The sequence below is a fragment of the Macaca fascicularis genome, chromosome 2 (genome assembly GCF_037993035.2).
Source record: "Macaca fascicularis isolate 582-1 chromosome 2, T2T-MFA8v1.1".
In the NCBI taxonomy this organism is placed as follows: domain Eukaryota; kingdom Metazoa; phylum Chordata; class Mammalia; order Primates; family Cercopithecidae; genus Macaca; species Macaca fascicularis.
This window is the reverse complement of record NC_088376.1, coordinates 165,429,826-165,449,605: the sequence shown is the minus strand read 5'-3', so window position 1 is coordinate 165,449,605 and position 19,780 is coordinate 165,429,826. Positions and strand designations below refer to the sequence as shown.

The 19,780-nt window shown below is 36.8% G+C and overlaps 1 long non-coding RNA gene across 1 annotated transcript in view; it reads right to left on the bottom strand.

The window, feature by feature from the left end:
* Nucleotides 1-1,528: 1,528 nt before the first annotated feature.
* The window catches only part of LOC135969407 (uncharacterized), a 274,199-nt gene continuing 255,947 nt past the window's right edge, over nucleotides 1,529-19,780 (bottom strand). Inside the window, exon 2 of the long non-coding RNA XR_010584651.2 lies at nucleotides 1,529-6,059. This is a non-coding gene — a long non-coding RNA (uncharacterized lncRNA). The remainder of the gene's footprint in view (nucleotides 6,060-19,780) is intronic.

Sequence of the window (19,780 nt, the reverse complement as noted above, 5' to 3'; positions counted from 1 at the left end):
TTTGCAGAAGTAGGTATCTAGTGAAGTTCTCAAGTAGACTCCGAGTAGTTACATAGGTGATATATTGAGAATTAATAACATTAGTTCAATCATTTGATGAATGTGAAAGGTAGGGAGAAATATATTTAGTGTTTAAGAATAGCATTCTACTTTATTTATTTTGTTTTTGAGACAGTCTTGCTCTTGTGGTCCAGGCTGGAGTGCAATTGCACGATCTCAGCTCGCTGCAGCCTCCATCTCCTGACTTCAAGTGATTCTCCTGCTTCAGCCTCCCAAGTAGGTGGGATTACAGACATGCACCACCATGCCTGGATAATTTTGTATTTTTAGTAGATATAGGGTTTTACCATGTTGGTCAGGCTGGTCTCAGATTCCTGACCTCATGTGATCCACCCATCTCAGTCTCCCAAAGTGCTGGAATTTCGGGCGTGAGCCACCGTACCCAGCCAAGAAGAGAATTTTAAAGCTACAACTGAGAGTCTCACAGAGGAGAGAAAAGATCAAGGCTGGCAAATACCGGAAGCAAGAATATAGGTCTAAAGAAGAAAGTGTTTTCTAATAAATTCATCCAAAGACAGAATGAAGACTATCTTGGATTTGAGGGAAGTGTTCAGACATAGACTAGCTCACCACTAGAGGAGGATGACACATAAAGCTGCATAACACTTAAGTTTAGGTTCAGATGACCTGAGATGCTCACAAGTCTAAGACTCTTGGTGGTCTAATAAGCATTTGAGAAAATGAAGCATTCAGAATAAAACTTAAAACCCAAATAGCCACATAATTTGAAGCAATTCTGAATTGTGGATGCTTTATTTCCCTTCAGCAATCTAAGCCATTTCTTTAATTTTTTCTGCTTTTTTTTTTACACATATGGCCCAGCCTGTATATACAAAAGTAATTTACAATTCTAGCCTTCCTAATTTGAAATTCTACAAGTCCAAGAGAGTAACCAGATTATGAAAACACTTGATGAATCGCGCAAACCAGCACTTAAATATTATAGTTTAAAAACTCGAGTCAAAAATATTTCTTTTCCTTCAGGAAGAAATATGAATGTTAAAAAAGTAGTGCCATGTGGAAGCAAAGCTCCATAATTAATCTATAGAGCCATCGCCACTGTCAGAAGCAGAAAGGCCCCGGAGGAAATAATTTTCCTATAGAATGATGGCGGCATTAGTTCCAGCAGTAATGATAAGACACTGAAAAGTATGTGAAAATCTCCTTTACAATCCTGTGTGGGGTTTAATTATAAAAACTAGTATCTTGGGCACTTAACTATTTTTTTTTCAGAGGGAATCAGAGCTATTTCCATGAATTTATGTCTTAATCCTCAAAACAAAGAGGTCATGGACATCTAGTTGGTAAGTTGGAGGAACAGGTTATGGATGGCGGCTATCTAATTGCAGTGCACGTGTGTATCAACCCAGACTACTACCTCCTACAGCCTAACTTGAAGTGTGATTGAAAGAACACCCTCTTCTGGGGAACAGCCATAATACCTACTGTATGTTCCTAGAATAATTACTTTTTCTTTGCACAAACGTGAGTTGCCCTGGCAAGACAATGCTTGAAATGCTAAGTTCAATTCTAAGTCCCATCATGAAGGATATGGACCAACTAGAATACGTTCTATACATTTTATCAGTGAAGATTAAATAAAACATACAATTTCTCAAAAATGTCTTAGGTACTAACCACATCAACACTAGAGAAAAATGAATTTTGTGTATATGTGTTTGTGTGTAAAGAGTTCTGCAAAAATCAATTTAAATGTTTAGGTTAATGTATTATTTTTACGGAAGAAATTTCCACGTATAATCACTTTATCGTTATTCTGCTTCATAAGAACAGAGAACCATTGGAGAATTTCCTTCTCTTCCTCTAATTCTTGACAGTATTACACATCAAACTTCTTCAGATTTGGTCAGTGTATTTCCTCATGTGATTATACATGGTTTCCATGGACTTCCTTTCAGTCTCTAGTATGAGGGGAAATGATAAAACCCATAAAAATAACCACTATGCAGTTTTAAAAGCACTCTTACATTACATTATTGGTTGGAGGTTTTTGTTTTCTTAGTGTTAAAGTTATGAAAACACATACACCCATCTATCTTACTATCTATTTTATTCTACCCCTGCTCCCACCTTGACCTAAGCCAACAAACTTGAAACAAATAAATCTGGTTTGGAAAAGAGAATGTAATGGGTACCACATATGTTCCCAGCTTATTCTATATTTTCCTGAAAACAATCAATACAGATAGCCCGAGGCAGACCATTTCATCATACATGTAACTTCTGAAAGTAGAAAATTTTTACCAGATAACTTACGCCTTACTCATTAAGAGAGAAAGTGTGACAGAAACCACATTGGCACTAGGAGAAACTGACTACTATTCAAAAATGTCTCCTGCCTCTTTATAGTCTTCTCTTCTTGTTCTTCCAGTAGAACGACCCCTGCCTGCTACATTTCCCCAGATACCCAGGACCTCTGTGATGTCACTCTCCATGACCTGACCAACGTCTATTTTGAGAAATTACTTTATAAACTCATTCAAACAAGTGTGTAAAGAATCAACACATGTTTTAACGAGTATCAAAGCTTTGTACTCAAATGATACAATTCAGAGGAGCATAAATATTAACTTAATAATGCTACTTGTATGAAGCATATCTTATAAATCCATAGCTAGTATCTTTGAGAATGTAAGCAAAAGAAAGGAGATGGTAAGGATTTAGCAGTTCTTTTGGGTGATGATGAAAATGGGAATATTTTTGAAGTAGTTTCTGCTTCTCAGATGTTCTGAACTGCTACAGAGGATAGATTATGTGAAGTGAAAACAGGACATGGACCCAAATTACAGATACGTTTTAGTATAGACCTGCATGACGCTGATATATAGGAAAAAAATAAACAGGGATGTAGAGCTGCCCAATGGAGGCTTGCTCAGCATCACTGAGCAGTCAGCAACCATAAGAAATCTAGTACCTTTTATCATCACTGCCCTAGGCACATGGACGTAGGCTCTGTCACAGAGCTATTCTGTAAAGGGACACCACACCAAGCTGGGACACCACACAGAGAACACATTCCTGAAATGGAAAAGTCCCCACAACTCATATACCACTGAAGTAGTCACACCATGCACTAAGGATATCCTATTTAATGTTGTTTAGTGGTTAGCATGGGATGGTAGATAAGGGTGTAGACTTGGAGTCATGTACATCTGACTTCAAATCAGACTCTGCCACTCTCTAGCGGCATCACATAGTCTTGTAGAGTCACTTATCTGAGTGCTATTTTTTCAACTATAAAATAAAATAGAAAAGATATAGTCTTTGAGGGGTTATTATGGGAGGACAATTACGTAATGTATGCACATCACCTGGGATGTAATCCTTAGTAAGAGGTTAAAAATTATAGTGATAATGATGATATTTATGATGTAAAAAGATACCACCAAAGTAGGTATGCTTAACTCAAAGGTAAAGAAATTTCTAATCTTTCAATCTAAGGTCAATATTCATAGTGGTTTAGAGCACAAGCATGAAGATCAAATATTTTGGAAAAATAACTCAAATATTTTACAACTAAGTTTCCTATCTAAAAAGCGATCAATAACCCTGCCTGTCTCAAACTTTTATTGTGCAGTTTAAATAAACACATGTAACCATTTAGAATGGTGCCTGGCACAGAGGAAGCAGTATATAAATGTTAGCTATGATTCTTATTGCTCTTCTTGCCAACAGTGGAGGTGAGAGCATGGCAGAAATATGAAGATTCATCTTGGTAAAAAAGTCACAGTTCTCTAAAAACAGTGGTGAGAAGTGAGTGCTGGAAGGGAAGACTTCATTACTTTCATGCTTGAAATACTCTCTCCTTTGGTCACTCACTGGTTCACTTGCCCAGGCAGCAATACAGGAGCCCAGCTGAGATCCCAGCAGTCACACTCCAAAAGTTGCTTCATAAGACTTGGCCAGTTTGGCAACACTTAATCACAACTGGATCTTTTCTACAGAGAATCTATGACTAATGTCTAATAATAAAACCATCTGTTATTTTGTATAATATGGTTGTAAACAACATCAAGAGTTTGGAAATTAAAATTCTCGGTTAGGTAGTTGTTCACATTTACATGGAAATCATAAAGACACAACAAAAGCAATGCCTAAAAGGAGCTATGACATTGATATTTCCAGGCTCAGAACATCACTACCATCACCATTACTACCACCACCACCATCACCATCATCCCATCATTCTTTCCCCCGACTTCTTCCTCTTTTTCTCTTCTCCACCTTCATGTCAGCTACCATTTATTGATAATCTATGATGTATCAGGACTTTTACACATAATATTTCATGAAATTTTATTCTCAGTATATTCATTATAACTTCAGAAAATAATTACCATTATATCCATTTTATATATTAAGAATAATTGAGACTCAGCAAGATTAAGTGCCTGACTCCATACCACAAGATGGTAAAAGGTAGAACTTAGCTTTAAGGCTCTGACTTTACGACTCTAAGGCTAGTTCTCTTTTTGTATTGTGCTTTACAAATATTATGATAAAATCCATGGTGCTACAGTGGAGCTGACACAAATTCAAAATTTTATGGTTGCTTTCTTTACATCAGTACTATCGTGTGTGTGTGTGTATTTAAAAGCAGAGATACTTGGGCCATTTTCACTTCTGAATTTAGAAACTACATTATACACAGCAATACATTCATCCTACATTTTCCATATAGAGCAAGGCCCATTTTGACACACAATACTAAATTATTGAGTGAGGCACTCAACAATTAAACACAAGGAAATGTTTATAATAATGTATCACAGAGGGCCAATTCCAACAGTGACCTTCAGGTAAAACTGTTCCATCTTTTGCTCTAACACCATTCCATTGTGCTTTGTAATTAATAATTCCACACATGGATATTGATGACTGAATTCAAACAAGAAATCAGCAGCACCTCAGAAACCTCTGTCCCCATCAGGTGAGCTGAGGGGTTGGCTCGATGAGCTCCATCAGTAGGATAATTACTATGAATAAGGAGGTGTGTCACTTGTCTGTGAAGGACAGGGGTACCTGTACCAAATTACACACAAGTGGCACATGACTCAGTTCACTGGAACATCTGAAATGCCCAGAGTAAATGCAAATAGCAAAATAAAACATTGCTGATGCATTCTCTGTAGAAAAAAAAAACCAAAAACAACAACTGATTTTGGAAAGCAGGATAAGGAATTGAAGAATTGCTAAGTATGAAAAGTCAAAGAGTGGCCAAACTTAGCCAGGGGCCAAGAGGAGTCACTGCCAATTTTCTAAGAGAAGTCACTGTTCTAATACTTAAGAGTTCCCAAGTATTATTTTCCCTCTTTTTACTATTTTTCTCCCATTTTGCCGACTAAATTGTACTAAACACTGCACTGCTAAGAACTCATTTTCTACAACTTTAAAATGCTGACATCAGAGTAGAACTGGATGATGCAACAGGAAAGAAACCATGTATTTTAATATCCTACACTCTAGAGCACACCAAGAACCACGCCAATTCATACCTTTGAGTCAATCTTTTAAGGGGAACAGGAACAAAAGAGAAGCGCTAACATGTACAGAGAGGTGTACTTCAGTCAATCAGAGATGTATATCTTAGATTCCCCTCAAAATGTATTTAATGTAAATTAAATAAGGAAAAACACATCAAAGATTGTTCTTCAATGGAAATTTATCACGGATATTGCTGTAAAGAGAATAATACTCCTTTCAGTTTTTTTTTAAATTAAAATCAAGACTTAAATAGGCCCACTTACCTTAAAGATATAACTAAAAATCATATAGCGATATAAATGTAAACACTTAAATATTTCTTAATCCTGGTTACTTATTGGTTATTTAGAAATTCTGGATAAAGACTCACGAGTCAAACAGGGGTGATGGAAGATATTGAAAAGTCTCCCCGTGGCATATTCAGTGGAGAAAATCACTACATGTTGAGAGAGTCCAGTAACCATTGTAGTGCTATAACACTTGGTTTCACTTACCTAGAAAAGGAAAACAAGAATAGGAAAAATTAATAGAATTCTTTGAATTTCAAAAGTCATGTTTGTTCCCTGTGTCCCTTTTCCTCCCTTTCACACTCTCTTCATTGTTCATGAAACAGCCTTGTCAGTATCTCAGTACTGGTGACAAAGATCACACATATGCAATGCAGAAGACGGATGCCCTACCCTTGGCAATGGAGAATAGCAAGATCCACCCCTCTTCATACCTTGCTCTGCAGGTGTCTTAGGTGGGAGAAGCAAGACGAAGTCTTAACTTTTCTTCTGAATGTAAAGGTAGGGGTTAGTGCTGTTTGGGTCAGAGTCATGCCTACTCCTTGGGAAAGTCCTCCCAATCTTGCTTTTCCTACCTCAGCATCTTTGTACGTGATCCCTTCTCCCTCAACAACTCCCACCCCACCCATCCTGCCATTCAGTCCTATTGTTAGCATTCTGTTTAGAAATAACCTTCTTTAAAAAAGAGCTTACACACTTTTGAAGCCCACATCAGGGGCTTCCTCTGTGTGCCTAACTCTCTGTATTTATTGCTAAAGCAGTAGTTATGACACTGCCCTCTCGTTAAGTGCTCACTTGTCCTCCATCCCTGCTTAGAATGTGAGCTCCCTGGGGGCAGGCTGTATTGTACCTTTTTTTCTTTCCACAGCTTCCAGAGTAGAATATGGGATTTAGCAAATTTCAACAAAGATTGTTTAACGAACACATGAACTTATTAGTAAGTAAAGAGAGTCCAGATCAGAGCCAAAGGAAAGATAGAGGAAGCTGACTGCATGGGATGAATCTAGGATCTAGGCTTTAAGAAAGAAATCTAAAGATGTTATCCTGTTTCCTACTTGTTCATCTTCTCAGTTTAGGAAAACAATTACAAATCAACATAGAGGATCTGGAGTACAACGTTAAGTTTTTCAGGACAAAACATGGTACTTGGTGCTAGGTCCACTTGAAGATCCAGGGAAAGGAAAAAACTTCTGGGTGGCTTCACTCAAAAATGTCCAGGTCACGTGTCTGTCAATTATTAATTATGTGATTTGCATAAATTGCTCATTTATCTAAGCCCTGTTGATGAGATGCAAACAGAAATTGTCATCTTTGGCCTGTCTACATCACTGTGTTTTAACTTTGTATTTAGAAATAACTATAGTCACACAGGAACTTATAAAATTAGTACATGGAGACCCGTGAATCCTTTCCCCAACTTTCCCCAATGTTAGCCTACATAATGGTAGTACAGTGTCAAAAACAGAAAACATTAGAATTTTTTGAGAGGACCAAATGAGGTGATGGAAATAAATATTGAATTCATTGTATTTTTATTAGGTTAATTATTCTTAATTTGACAATTCATTATTAAAACCTTAATATATGCTAGGTATTGTGCTGGACACTTGGGTTATATTTGTGATCAGAATAAGCCTGACCCTGGCCTTCATGAAGCTTATGTACAGTGGTAAAAAACAGAAAGATGAAACAATTACAATGTTGGGCAGTAAGTGCAATTCGTACATGGGTAAAAAACAGAATACCTAATTGAATCTAGAAGGGAGGATGATATAGTCAGATAGGGCTTCCAAAGATGAATTTTTAAGTCTAGACTCAAATCTGAATGATAAGTTGGAATTGTCCAGGTAGAGAACTAAGAAAATATATTCAGATTGAAGGAAGCACACGGGTGAAGTCAAAGAGAAGGAAAAAAAAATCTAGCCTATTTTAGTTTGAATAATAACAATGTATCATATTTGTTTTGCAAAAATGGTTGAGTAGTGGAAGTTTCATATGATTCAATCTAATAATTCTTCATGGCTATGTAAGGGTTGTCATGAAGAAGTAAGCTTAAAAAAAAGAGAGACCAGGTGTGGTGGCTCAAGCCTGTAATCCCAGCACTTTGGGAGGCCGAGACAGGCAGATCATGAGGTCAGGAGATCAAGACCATCCTAGTTAACACGGTGAAACCCCGTCTCTACTGAAAATACAAAAAACTAGCCGGGCGAGGTGGCAGGCACCTCTAGTCCCAGCTACTCGGGAGGCTGAGGCAGGAGAATCGCGTGAAACCGGGAGGCGGAGCTTGCAGTGAGCTGAGATCCCGCCACTGCACTCCACCCTGGGCGACAGAGCGAGACTCTGTCTCAAAAAGAAAAAAAAATAAATAAAAAAGACTTGGATAAAACAAAACCTAGTTGGCCAGGTTAAGGAGTTTAGAACTTATTCTAAGGGCAAAGGGGACCAGGGATGTGTTTTAAACAGGGGGCATTATAATTAAATTGGCTTTTTGGAAGATTATTCTGGCTGCCTGTAGAGAAATGAATATGATGGGGCAAATACGGAGGTGGAGGAGGGGAGACCAATTGGAAATTGTAGCATTAAGCCAGGTAAGATATTACAGCAAGTTAGCTGAGACTGTGGACTAGGGGATAGATGGATGTAGGCAGACTGCTTCAGGGATAAAACTAACTTAATTTGGAGACAGGCTGTATGTATGTATAAAAAGAAAAGCAATAATAAAGGAGATACCAAGGTTTCTATCTTAAGCAATACATACATGTACACACATAAATGTACATAGTGGTATAAATCATGAAACGGAAATACAAGCAGAGGAAAAGCTATAGGTGAGTTATGATAGTGAAAACATTTTGTAAACTGTAAAGTGCTATGAAAATGTAAGTTAGAATTATTTTCCTACATGTGGAGTATGTGTAATGCATGCATATGAAATTCTCAAAAGGATTAGAAAAAGAAGTGGCCTGCTTTTTGAGAGCAATGTTAGTGCATGGCTTCTACACAGCGTATCATAATTGGTTTGTGGTGCCATTTAGTAATGCCAAGACAATTCATTAAGAGAATCAAGAACAAGCAGGTGTTTCCATTAGAGCTTGCTCTAATAAACACACACACACACACACACATTCACACATAACATCCAACCTAGGGCAGAGTTAAACTTACTGAGGCACCCAAAGAACCCATTCCAGAAAACTGCAGTAGACAGCATTTTTAACTCAATAATGGAAACTAATCCTAAATGGAAAAGAAAAATCACTCCGGAGGTTGGTAATTAAACAGACCACGATGCTTATTATTTCTCACCACAGTCATTTAAATAAACATCAATCAACAGACCCTATACTCTGCTATTGTTTCATGATATAAATGAAATAACTTATGTCATTAGTCTCAAGGTGCCAAAGATCAATTCGACTATTGCTTTTCATGAAGATGGTTTGTTATTGTGTACTATTGAAGGGCACTCAGTTGATTACAAGTTACTTGAGACTTGGGGACACATCTTGCTTATCTTTGAGTTCCCCAGAGAGTATAGCATGAGGCCTTGCACTTAATAGGCACTCAAGAATATTGCTGAAGTTTAGAAACTTTATTAAAAATGAAACATGCTGAGTTGTACTCAATGTGATTTATTTTCACTCTAATAGTATTGGTGATGATTACTTTTAAAAGTGCTATTGTTGGTAAGGTACTTTGTCAACTTTTCAGGGAAATGTCATTTACTTTAAGTTGGCAAAATGTAATTTATCAAAGGGAAGTAAGGGGAGAAAGGAAAAGCTTTGAGTAAATTCCAAGAAATGCATTTCTTGGAAGTAAGAGGCTTATTAGTGTTACTAATTCATAAAACATGCCTAACACAAAATCTTGACAACATTCATACAATTGGATTGTTTTTGGAAGTTTCTTTTAAGAATCTATTGCCAGTTCCCTCTTTTAACTCATAGCAAACTCCTAATAAGACTTTTTTGGGGGGGAATGTATAGAAGAATACATAGCCATCAATAACACATTATTATTATTATTAATTTTTTTTTGAGACACGATCTCAAAAAACTGATGCCTAGGCTGGAGTGCAGTGGTGCAATCACAGCTCACTGCAGCATCGACTTACTGGGCTCAGGTGATTTTCCCATCTCAGCCTCCTAAGTAGCTGGGACTACAGGCACTCGCCACCACACCAGGCTAATATTTTGTACTTTTTTAAAAATGGTGTTTTGCCATGTTACCTGAGCTGGTCTTGACCTCCTGGACTCAAGCGATCCACCTGCCTCAGCCTCCTAAAGTGTTGGGATTACAGGCAGGAGCCACCGAACCTGGCCTATTATTATTAATTTTAATTACTTTTTATTTGTGGAGAACCACTTTACTCCTCACTTGATGTGACAGGTGGTGCCCATGCTCTCTCCACCTTAGCCCGGTGTGATTTTAAAGAACCATGAGATGAAAGCCTTGCCCTCTCCCTGGCTTGTGGCATTTCAAATGACTTCATATTAGTAGAGATTGAGAAGTTGAACATGACTGTTAGTCTTGTTCCAAGCTCCACCTCACAGCTCACTGGTTGGGTGGCATTACCAGCCTGAGGGCCGAAGAAGCGAGGCAGAGCAGCTTCTGCATCATCTCTGCAGCCGATGAAGGTGTTTTGCCAGCACAGTTGTGCTGAAGAGACAACAGCAGCAGACAAACCCAGATAGTTGGTGCTTGGTCTGGATTTCATATTGCTTTGTAAAATGTGTTTTACATCTTGGTGACATCCTACAATTCCCCTGATCTTTGAGAAAATTAGTCTGTGATTATGAATCAATATAGTTAGATATTCAGCACTAAAATTCCTGCTGCTTTTTAGGGGAAAACACCTGTGGTGCTCGCCAATATTTTATCACACCAGGAAGCTAGGAGGCCCTGACCCAGAAAAGATCTTTTGAATGTAGATTGGAGTCTGCATCCTAGCTAGGGTTATTAAAAGTCCACACACATATTTATTAAAGTTCACATACTCATTAAAATAAATAAATAACATTTAAAAATCCATATACTGTCTGGATAAAGTCTTGGAAACACACAATTGGACTAGGGGAGACGGTCTCTGATAATGGTTAATCTCTCCTACATCTCCTGAGCATGGACCTGTTCCCACTAGTTAACTTTGTATAAAGGTTATTATGGTGATAGAAAGGAAGAACTGCGAGAGATTGCCAAGATGTTGTCATTTGAAAGAAGGCCAGACTTAGAGAAACTTTTGCAAATATCTCATGAAGCTGGGATTGATCGTTACTGTGCTGCTTATTCTCAAGGTGTTGACAGGCATTAAAAGGACAGCACTCTTCCAATTTTATAAGCAAGTCTTGCAATTTTGTGAGACAGCTGTCTCATTTAATTAATCTGGTGGCTTTAGGGAGGCTACAGCTCTTAGGAATGGGGGAAGTGTCCGATTCTAGGAACAACTGATGCCTACTTACATTATTCAAAATGGCCCTATATAGGAGCTTCCATGATTCAGTACACTGAAAGAATACACTCTTTTATTATGCATTTTATGGGGCACCTTTAATATTTTTCACTTGGAGCAACCAACTAAGAGAGTAAGGTTTCAAGGTTGAAGGTTGAAGCTATGGGATGGTGGGAAGGCAGTCATAATACAATATTCTACGTTATTTGACAAGGTTCTCCAGTATAAAGAAAAAAGAATCTTTTGCTTAAATTTAGTCTAGAGCCTATACTATGTGGTCTCATAACCTCAAGGGAGAAGCCAGTTTGCTAAGGAAGAGAAGGAAATGGGAAGTATCCTCACTCAGTTTTTAATATTTTCCATTATGCAGCATCGCACCTGAAATCTCATTGAGTGTGAGCACTAATTGTTTGTAGCATTAGAAAAGTCGGCTGATTCAAGGAAGTGGCATTTGGAGGTCATGTGAATGATTATGTGCTGCTGATTAGTCATCTGAAGAGGTTAAGTGAGAAATATTACCCTTTCTCTTGTTTAGAATAGTACATTATAGATTCTGTCTGAGCGAAGAGGAGCAACAAGCTGGTAAACCTGAAATACTCATCCAAAGAAACCGAAGTCGTCAACAATTCTGTGAAAAATGTGGCTATGGTAGGGCTTCCAACTTATTTTTGAAACTATTAATATATCTATTTATGATGAGAAATCATTTTTGTTGAAACTGAGTACAATCAATCAACACATATATCTCTGCAATGAATGTATACAGCTCAGAAATATGCACTAGGATCATGTTTTACCTAAGGGTAATAAACTTGCCAGCACACACACATACACACGCACACACACACCTGGCCCGCGCAGTGAGAAGAGGCTTTGGTTTCTTGCTCAAACTCCTGCTAAGAATGGAAGTTCTGTGGAGTAGTACAAACTCAAGCAAAAGAAGTCCTAAAGATGACTCCCTTCCATCAACTTGCTCCAGCTTTAGGCTTCTCAAAAGGGTCCAAACAACAACTCCAATAGGAACAATTCATTACTCTAAACTTGTTTCCTTTCGGTAAAAATGGGAATGGAGATTATGCAACATGCTTGATTATTGACATCTTCAGACCATATTGACATCTGTTTATACCATATTGAGTGCTATCCAAGAAAACTGCCCTGTATTTCCTGTTCCACTTCCTAGGTTCATCCAATCTGCCTTCTGGAAATAGCTATCAGCAAAAGTTGTATTTCATAATTGTATTATTGGCTGAATTATTAATTGAAATGAAAACAACATTTTAATGGGCTTAAAAGTCATTTGGAAATGAGATAAAATGTTCTAAGCAGTGCCTGCCTAGATGCAGACCTAAAGGAAAGCACTCTGACAGTTTGATTATTATGCACATTAGCACAATCGAGTTGGCTCCCAGTTCCTAGAATAACATTCTATTTTATGCATAAATGTCTCTCCTTGTTGTTTGCTTTTCATTGCGTTTACGTGTGATGCCTCAAGGATAATTCTTTCCTTCTGAGTAATCTCACACATTATGTTACTGCAATACTATCTCTATTGTTGCTGTCATAAATGACTTGCTTCTTTTGCACCAGTTGAGGAGAGAGACCCAAAAATCACGATTCAACCCTCCAAACTAGATCTTTGTAGAGACCAACCAGATCTATACGACCTAATCCGTGTTACCTCTCTGACCTCATTTCCTTCTACCTCCTCCCCACGTTGCCCATTCTAGTCCAGTCACACTGGCATCCTTCCTCTATGCCAAACTCCTTGACCACACACCAATACAGGACTTTTGCATTAGCTGTTAGCTCTGATTAGACAAGTCATCCCTACTCCATTGTCCCTTTCAAGTCTCTGCTGAAATGTCAGCTTCTCAAAGAGGCTTACCCTGACACTATTAAATACTGAAACCTGACCCCTGTGACCCCTTTGAACTCTTGTTCCCTTAACTGGCTCTGCTTTTACTTTTATCCCTAGCACTTTTCAGTTACTAACCTAGTAGATTATTTACCTTCGTATTTTATTTCTGCCTCCTGTCTAGAATTACACACACACACCCACACCCCCCCACAGTATACATATATAAGTATATAAAGTATATGTATATATAAATGATATATAAACGGTACATAATACATATGTATGACATAAATATATGGTATATATGTGTATACATATGTGTGTGTATATACATGTGTGTCCATAAACATTTGCTAAAGGGTTAATGAAACAGTGGGCTTCTTGGTGCATCTGTTGATTCACTTATTTTCAAAACTTGCATCTCTTCCGAAGAAGAGATCATTACTTGCCCTTTCCCTCCTTTAGAATTTGTTTATCGCTGCTGGCACCAAACACTTGGCTTATATTGCTGATCCTGATTTTTCTCCTTTCTTATGGTATGGTTAGCACTGCTTTCTTTCTTTATTATTAATCAAGTCTTCAAATATCACTGTCAGTAACTATAGCAAGAAGGATATATCACTGACAGAAAGCAAGATTAAGTCTTGAATGTGTAGAATTGAAGGAAATCCAGGTACTATCTTTTCTGATCTCATTACCCATCAACCAATCAATGGAAATCTCTTCTCACAGGCCTAGAATTCTAACTCACAAGTCACCCAAGCTGGAAAAACTTCAAAGATTTATTCTTTCTTTTGTATGCAAGCCATGTAATTTAGTAATAGCTACTCAACTACCATTGACCTGCTAATTAATCCATGGATTTTTGTTGTTGTTGTTGTGCCTTTAATCATTTCCCCTGATAACTGAGTCAGTTTCGAAATACTCATTTTCTGTTCAGACTCACCAACTAAATGCTACTAGAGTTCCGTAATAATAAAACAACGAAATATATTGACTCCCTGCCAACTTGTTCTCTTTCTCTTCCTTTCCTATGTGTCAGCTGGTGTTACTATGCAGATGGAATACGGAGAGGGGAAGTGAACCACTAGTAAATGAGTAGTTTGTATCGCAGGTGAGGGTGAGAAATGATTCATCATTTGGGTCAAGAAACAAGTCAGTCCTGCTCTCTCAGAATTGAAGGTTTACCTATCTTTCCAACTTTCCATCATTAATTTTGAATTAACGTGGCAATAACTGATTGAGACCTTATGCTCAGAGGCCCCTTTCCTGAGAACACGTGGTTGATTCTCCTCTTCGGTTACCAAGTAACACGTGATACAGGTTTTATGATGGGGCCATATAGTACCTACTAAAAATGTTGGTAACATACTTAACCCTACATAGATTCCATCCTTTGATTTAAAAGATGTTCAATTTCATATACTGCCCAATAGTAACTGAAGTGCTGGCTTCTGTTTCCTGCTGTAAACAGTGTATCTATAGTGTGCCTTTAAAAGTGTCAGTTGACCTATCTGAACCTCAGTAGGCAGAGTGGAAATATTCAGACCCATTTACTTGTCTCAGGGATGTTGATGAGTTTATGTTTTGTCACATGCAAGGGGAAATTCACACCAACTGTTATGATTTCCTCTGAAATAACATATAACTTAATTTAATTCTTATCCAATGACCGAGAAAAAAGAAACTGGGAGGTTAAATGATATAGTTACTCAACCTCTAGTTACTGCAATCAAAATGAATAGCTCTCACTTTATCAAGCCAGGATTATGCATCATTAGTAAATAGACTAGAGAAAATTGTGCTTACTGTGTAGTTTTCCTTCATATGAATTACTTTTATACCAATTCAGGTTTCCCACCAACGTAGTGAGGCCATCGGAAAGCGCAGTCAAGAGTTTGAATCGTGCTTTCACTGAAGCACTACAAGGAAGGAAAGGTCTACTATTTGGCTTTCAACATGAGAACAGAAGAGTCTTCATTAAGATAAAGTTGAGAGGGATTCAATACCTATGACCACAGCGAGTGTGACTGATTTTCTTACAGGAAAAACATTTAATGTGTCATTTCCTTTCCAAGGCAGTCACTTTATGAAGTACACATATTTATTTCAAATAATACATTCCATGGTCAAATACATTTTTAGGACACCCGACTAAGAATTGCCTTTTTGTCCATTTATAGTGTTTTTTGACTTTGATACTGATCACTTCCAAATGTTTATTTTATTCTGTAAAACAAAGTTTTACTATCCCTGAACATATTTAAAATAAATGTGTCTACAGAAGATTCTGAAAAGAGAGTTCTAGAAATATTTTGAATATGATAGCACAGTTGGAATAAGAACACATCCTTTTAGGTAAGCTTATGTTTTCTATACACATATTTTTTTCTATGAGGCAGTGAATTGTAAGGTTGAATAACAATGGATTTGGAGCCAGACTCTTGGTTTAAATCCTTCTGTAGGAATTCACTAGCCATGCTGAAAAGTTATTTAACCCCTCTGGGGTTCAAAATTCTTATTGTTAAAGTGTAGTAAGTATAAAATTCAACTTATAAGTTTATTGGAAAAAAGAAAAGAATTTTATCTATGTAAAATATTTGCATAGAGTCCAGCATGAGGTTAAAACAAAACAACAAGAGTGTGATCTATTTTTGATACTGTTACTACTAAAGTTATTATTTCAAAGACACAGAAAATGGCTGGCAAAGGATCAAGCCTCAAAAGAGGTGAAGGGATCTATGACAAGGGGCTATTTCTTATGTCTCTAAAAAATTGTCTACTCTTCACCACAGCCAATCTGCCTGTACTTAAACAGTCAAGAACCTCAAGAAAATCACCCGATGGAGACTCACATGATAATACTGTGCAAAGGATTTAGTGAGGGAAGAAAAGCCCGTCTCTTCAGAAACAGCTATGACACTAAACTCTGCTTCAGAGATACTTGATCTTTATTCTCCCTAGAAGCTTAAGATAAGTGACAGACAGGGCTCTGAACCTGCAGCTGGGTTTTAACATTGTCAGGATATGGTGATTTTATATTAATATAAGGATCTTTCAACAATTCAAGTGGGATAAATTTTTATTCATCCTACCTTCTGACTGCCAGTAGTTGGTGAACACAGAAAGAAGACCCTATGCAAAAATACCCCACTTCATGTTCTAGAGAACAAGCCCAAGGAAAGCAAATATATTATCAGATCATTATTACCAGACCTCATGCTAATAAAACAGTGGCTATCATTTGTTTTTTCAACTAAATATATATCAGTCATCATCAGTGATCTCCCTATTGCCATAATAATGGAAGGATTGTGGTAATTTAGAAAGGTGTGCAGGACAGAGCTTGTCTTACACTGCTTTATACAAATGCACTATCCTTATATTTCTCATTTTGACATTGACTTGTGAAAAAGGTTATCACCATTGTAATGGGGAACAACTCACCTACATGCTTCTTGTATATAATCCTAGGAGTGAGGCTGGATTAGCTTTGCCTGAGTACTTCAGCTTCCTTACTTATAAAAAGGACATGATTAGCTTCTTATCACATCCAGCGGCTCCCTCATCCTCCTTAAATGTTCTGCCACATATTTTGACCATCTTCTTCCTTTGGTTTATGCATTACTGCATTAACTTTGTTCTCTCATTGCATGAATTGTTCTTTCTTAATCTCAGTAATCACAGTTTTTCTTGCTTCAATGTGACCTTCCTCTGGGGCAACACCACTGACTCTCTGCATCCATTTATTGTTCCCTTATGAAAGGGCTCATATTTTTTTTCTTTGATCATATTTTCTTCTTAAGCAAATTACCTCTAAATCTTTCTCTCCAGCACTTGCTTTTCAGAGGCCTCCAAAACCTACTGGGTAGCTCTTCCTTGATATCTTCACCTCAATTGCATTATATCCATAACCACTTCAACTTGTTTCCCAAGATCAACCCATTCTAGCAAATGGAGAAATTTTTCCAAGTCCACTGGACTTGAAATTTAAGAAAAAACCTGTGATACTTTTATCCACCTCAACCCAATATTTAAATTATCTATTTTTTATTGATATATAACAGTTGTATATATTTTGGTGGTACATCTTTTATTTTGATACATGTATATGACATATAATGATCAAATTAGGGTAAATGGATATCATTCCTTTCTCTATATTTCTTTTTAATGTCCTTTGCCTTTTGTCACTTTCCTGATTTAATTATCTTTACTTGCATTAATTTTATAGCTGCCTCTTCTGTGTAACACTTCCACATTACCTACCTTAAATAGCACTGACATACTTCAAACATTTTTATTTTATTAAGTCACTCTCCTGAACAAGCATTTATAGCATTTATTCTTGCCTTTCAGACTCAAGTACAAACCTCTCATTCTTGCACTTTAGGGCCTGACTGAAATCCTGCAGTCACATTTCCCGAGGGTCCCTGAGAAGACCAACTTGTCTCTGGTTAATCTGCTCATTTTTGAAGCACATTCCTGCCCATGCACCTTCACTCTGCCCTTTCTCTCACCTGGAATGCCTCATTCTTTTTCTATAGCAAACTAATATTCATCATGAATTTTCTATGCCTCTATCAATTCAGGCTGCCTTTTCTTTTTCAAGAATTTCAGCAATGTTTTTACTAGTATTTAAGACATAATAAGTTTACATTAGCGATTAATTTTGTAGATATTATTCCTACAGCAATTCTTCATTCGAGAATGGAGCTAAGCCTTCATCTTATTGTTATCTACAGTGCCTAACTTTGAGCTGGATTTCTAGATGACACATCCCTCAGTTTACTTACAGATTAACACTCACTAAAATATTTTTATTTTAATGTTTTCATTTTAGTGATCCTTTCCATTTAAATGCATCTCTTACAGAGGGAGGAGAGAGAGTAAAGCAGGCCAGATAGTAAGCGAAAACATGATTGATGTGTGTCTCCGCTCAGGTCTCAATTGTTAATGGGTTATTCTTTATTAATATGGAAGGACATAAGGAAACTATTTCAATTCATTAGGTATCAAATTACATGCTATTAAATTGTAAACTAATTGTGTACAGAAACATTTTAGAAACTGTATATTTAGTACATTACATAGAGCCTGTTCAGGTTGGGTTCGATATATTCAAGTCTTCATTATTAGACAAATTACATCCCACGTTCTAAAGATACTCATTCACATAATCTAATATTTGTATCAGTATATTTGGAAAGGTTATGGAGAACAGAGAAGTTGGTTAGCAATATATGAGAGCTAGGAAAATGTCCCAGATGTCAAAAAGATAAAGTGGTAAATTTCCTAAATTTCAGGCCAAGAAGATAGGTAATTTATAGTAAAAATTCTAGAAAAAATATTAAATAGAAGATTTTTAGACATTTGCTTATTAATCCATTTGACAAATATTCATTAATGTGTCTCTATGTTGCTGGAGACGTGGTGGTGACTATGATACAAGATGTCCACTCCAATGGACCTCACACTACAGTAGGATAACAGACAATTTAGAGAGGAATAAACTCTATTCAGGAAAAAAGACAATAAACACCAGGTGTCAATAGGTAAGTCAATAAAGTAATATCAAACCTCAGAAATCAGGCTCTCAAGTAGTAAAAGAGAACACTGCTACTACCAGTCCCCTGTGCCAGTGATTTTGCAGATAATTTTACTTTGTATCTTATGATATCTTGAAAATTAAGATGGTAAAATGCAAACTTGGCTCTAATTACACTTGAAAAAGGTTCTTTCCCATTCAACCTTCAATGACTTGTAAATTTGCAGGTGATGCAAAGTTGAAAACAATATCTAATACAGCATAAGATAGGAGTTTGACTGAAAATAATTTATACAGGTTGGAATACTGGGCTGAAACCAACAAGATAAATGTAAAATGAGGCTAATATACAATCCTATAATTGAAGCAAGACAAAGTTTTAAAAAACTGGATGCAGAAAGCAATAATTATAAAGAAAAATAACATGATATATTAGACTTCATCAAAATTAGAAAGTATGTTTACCAAGATATCATTAAGAAAATGAATAAGCCAGCCACAGACTGGGAGAAAATATTCACATAGCATATAACTGACAAAGGACTAGTTACCAGGATATATAAAGCACATCTATTACTCAGTAAAAACATTGCAACTTATTTGAAAATATGTAGGAAAATGTATCAGAAATTGATGCATGGATAAAAATATGGCTAGATAAAGAGATGATAAAGTAATTTAACATTTTGAAAAATGCTAATTATAGAATTAAGGTGATGAGTATATGGTGTTCACTGTACACTTTTTAAAAGCTTTTTCATATGTGGAAATTTTCATTAAAACGTTGACAAAAAGAATCATAATTATATGAGTTGTTCCAGAAATTCTACTTGGTTTATCTAATAAAAATTTTAAGTGTAGAAGAAAGCAGTTTACAAAACTATAATTCTCTGTGTGTGTGTGTGTGTGTGTGTGTGTGTGTCTGTCTGTGTGTATCCTGCAGATATAATGGAATGATGGGCAACACAACTTTTGGAGTGGGCAGAGACAGAGGGAGAGAGGAAGTAATTCTTTTTTTCATATTTGTACTTTCTGGTTGTCCTACAATGAATGTACATTGTTTGTGTCTT